The sequence below is a fragment of the Peromyscus leucopus genome, chromosome 4, assembly GCF_004664715.2.
Source record: "Peromyscus leucopus breed LL Stock chromosome 4, UCI_PerLeu_2.1, whole genome shotgun sequence".
Classification (NCBI taxonomy): Eukaryota; Metazoa; Chordata; class Mammalia; order Rodentia; family Cricetidae; genus Peromyscus; species Peromyscus leucopus.
In genome coordinates, this window is record NC_051066.1 from 91,654,939 (window position 1) to 91,659,140 (window position 4,202).

The following is a 4,202-nucleotide window of genomic DNA, read 5'->3' on the forward strand; positions in this document are numbered from 1 at the left end:
ATGATTAGCATGCACTTGAAATGATCCAGTGTATTTTCCTTTATTGCTGATGACTCTTAAATATGGGCCTCTATTCTTAATGGTTAAATTAAGATTGTCTTGGCTTTTTGTAGCCGGCTGTGTAGCCAAACAAGAGAGACTTTCTTTTTCAAACACAGGCCAGGTGTGCTGGGGCTGAGGTCTATGTCTGAAGAGGTTCTATTCATGTAGCTGTCCCACCTGGTTCAACAAAGTGCTTGACACCAGTGCTTAAGGGGTTTCTCTCCCAAAGCCCCTCAGTAAAAACGCTTTCAATGACAGGGTTTTGTCTGCATTACTCATCCTACGTGTGGAGTAAGTAAGCTGAACACAGAGTGACCCTAGCTCCCATTTCAACAAAGTGCCTCACTGGAAAGGCATGCACATTATTTCAGCAAGTAATATGCCCTACAAAGCCATGGAAAATGATATTTTAAGAATTACCAAATATAGATTTCATTTGGATGCAAGTGCTTCTGCTTTCTTTGAACTAGCCTGGCTGTGTGACTGACAGTCCGTCCAAATCCACTGGAAAGTTCGGATCAAGCAGGCACTGTATGTTAAGCAGGCAAGTGCAAAACAAACTGAGTGCATCCTGCGCTTAACTTAGATATGCAGATTTTCCCCACGAGATGGTAATAAGTGACCCGATAACAGCATTCAGGTCATTAGAAAAATTTAGACCTGTCTTTTAGCTGCAAGATACAAACATGCATATGTTCAGACTAACCCCGGTGCAGGATTACTGGTTTCTCATTCCTCTACTTTACCTTAATATGAGCTGAACTTTAATAAATGTCACTTTTAAGAGGCAGAATTTTACATTAAAAGAAAAAAAAAACCTTCAAAGTATACAATATAAAATTTTGTGAAAACTTCAAATAATTACATATTTTGACGAGGAGGGGTTGTTTTCTGCCACCTAGTTGAGATGACTCAAGAATGTCATTTTGCTCTTCTTGATTTGTTTACATAACTGTCATGTTCAAAAGCATCCTTATTTTTAAGAGAACTGTGAGATCCTGTGGGAAGTTTAAGTTTCCTGTAGAAACAAGGAAAGGAAAAAGGCGAAGTAGAAAGGAAGAGAGCAGCTGGAGGGAGCAAGCCCAAGGCCCAGCACTCAGCGCTGCCACCAACGTTTCCTTCTCCAATGGTGTCAGGTCTCAGACATTCTCACCATCCGACTCCCAGGTACAGTGCAAGAAGTCAGTACCAGGAGTCACGGAGTTCTTTAGCCAAATGAGAAAAAGACTTTTTAATATTTCCTTCATGGAACACACTCCTTCTCTCTCCTAATTCCTACCCTGGATAAATTCTCTGTAAACAGTAGCTAGCATTTCACCATTACAGAGAAGAGTAGGAAGGGACATGGGAGGATTCTCTGTATGGGAACTCCAGCCTTCAGGGGAAGGTCAGCCAATACTGAGTTGAAAGAGACGGCTTTGCACCACAACAAGGATGGTATCAACAACAGAAGGATCTTTTTGTTTTCTTAGGGAGGTAATCAGAGGAACCGTATAGGGTTTCTTTTATAAAGTTATTTCAATGTTATGCATTTGAAATGTTAATGTGCTGGTAATATCTAAATAACCTTAAATAATCCCGGTGTTTTCCCGTTCACTCAAACTGACGAAAGCGGTCCTGTTTTTATCTTTCCTGTGATAGCAAAGTGCAGCTGGGTTCCGGCTGAAGCACATTCTGAAGAAACACCCGTCTGTCAGCTACATCCCATATGGTCTTATTCAGGTTCACTCAGGGGAGACACATCATTGCAGGAGACAACGGGAGAGATCTCTAGATCACATAGACTTTTTTTTTTTTAAAATTTTAAATCTGAAAAGTGATTAAGGTCCAGAGACGTCAGGGATTTTTCTGCACATAGGCAGTTGCCATTCTGAGTTTCTACCAAGCCCTCGCTCCCTGTGATTCTGTTTATGTTGACAAGTCATAATATGGCAGGGTGATGCGTTTAGTTCTTCCTCTATCCTCCAGCTGAGATATTGTTTACAAGTGGCATTCCTGTAGGATTTGGTGTGATCTTTCTTGATGAGTATTATAACCGAGTACGATTTCCATTTTATGTGATGCAGATTTTATACAAATTACCCTAAGTGAATAATAGTCAAATCATATTATCCTGTAGCCAACCATACCAAAGGAATTTTTTATAGATGGAAATTTAATTGTTAGAAAGGTGTTGGCAGTCTACTGATGACCTAGCCATCTTTAATTTCTTCTAGAACATTCTGGGAGCATAGTGGATGCAAACCATTCTGAATTCCAGGAGACATCTTATCCTAGATGAGTGTTGTAGTGTTGTTCCACCCTGATGATGGAGTATTCTCCAGGAGAGGATGCCTGTAGGTCTTTATCAGCATCCTTGGAGAAGGAATGACCCACCCTCAAATGATGGAGAGGTTTAAATTGTACTTCTTTGTGTAACTCTGTGAGTTTCTTTTTAATGTATGTCTCCTTTTCAAAAGATGAAGCTGTAACAGTGTCACAGAAGATGACAATGGCTGAACACCATGTTTCTCCGACATTTAGCCCATTTAAAAAAATGCTTAATTGGGAGCATTTCCGTTACTCATAAGAATCAAAGTTTCTAGCCCCCCTTTTGTAATATCTTGTTTAAACACTCAGGACTGCGACTCAGATTTCTACTTTATTCTGACTTCATAGACTTTATTCTATTGATCACATATTTATTCTTTATTGCATCCAGCACTGCCTCTGATTTCTTAGAACAGCAGAAGTGAAAATCAGGTTGATTATCATGCAAAATACAAAACTCTTTGGTATGTATTTTTTTATACAAAAAACCCTAAACAATAAATAGACACCCCCAAAATGATAAATAAAAAAGCAAAACTTCAAAATATGCTATCCTACTAACTGTTTAATAATCCAAATAGATTGTTACAAAGCCACCTGTGTTCTCTGTGTTATTCCATGAATTCTCTCAGTTATTTTATGTCTTAGAAAGCTGATACTTTATATAAATGCATTTTTCTTAAGATGGAAATTTTGCTTCTTTCAGCAGCCTACTGAGATGTTAGATATTTATGAAGACAACTGGAGATCTCGATTGATACCTTTGGTGGTCATACCAAATTAAAGATAACCCTTTCCCCCAAAGCAAATCTCATAAATAAACATGAATTCACAAAAACTGGCTGGTCCTAACTTTTAATAGGCTCACATTCTTCCAAGTGTCTTAGGTTTAAGGGACAATGTCTGCAGTCATTGTGGTTGGCACATTGGGGTGGCCCAACTTTTCTTTATTGAAACTTTATCCCAGAATTTTTAGCGTAGGAAAAGCTTTAGTGTGCATGGAGGAAAAAAAGTATAAATCAAACTATGTAAGAAGACGATAGTAGTATACTAAATATTAAGTTTCTTCAAAGAGGGCTTTTAATTTTGCTTTTATGCAAATATGAGAGTCTGCTAACATCAATCCACAGGGGGGAAAAAGAGCAATTCAGTTACCACAAAGAAGATGGCATCAGTAAAAGAAAACCGGGCTCAGGGACTACCACATTTTGCTCTTTCATCTGGGTCCTTTCAGAAGAAAATGCTATACCTATAGCCAAACAGGGGATATTTGACTTTATTATGGTAATGTCTCAGCCCTGAATGAGAAGATTCACAGAAACATACCAGTGTGTGTCTCCATTTAGTAGCTGTAAAAGACTGCACATTCACAATACATAATTTAACTATGCAAACACAGGCTTAGGTGTGTGATTTATCCATTTGCAATAGTTGAAATTCTTTGAAAGGATTTTTAAAGACTTTATTGTCTAAAAATGAATATTTATAATGCTATAAAGATAGAGGTTACTTACCCATTAGGCAATGGTATTTTGGACCAATAAAAAAGGAAGTGAAAAGACATATTTAGAAAAACTTCTAAGTGGGGTTTCAATAGATTTTTTTTTTTACCAAGATATACACCACATCACCTGCATTGATATAACTCCTTTTAGAATTCCACATCCATAAGTAGGTCCACCACATGTGTATGTGCATGTGCATGTGCGTGTGTATATATGTTTGTTGCCTACACACACATGCACATGTACTTAAAACCTATGCAGCTATTGTTTTATGTGATTTTTTCTTTAATGCTATTAAGGCACTCATCTATTTTCTGTTCATTTTTCTGAATTCTCAGAAAAATC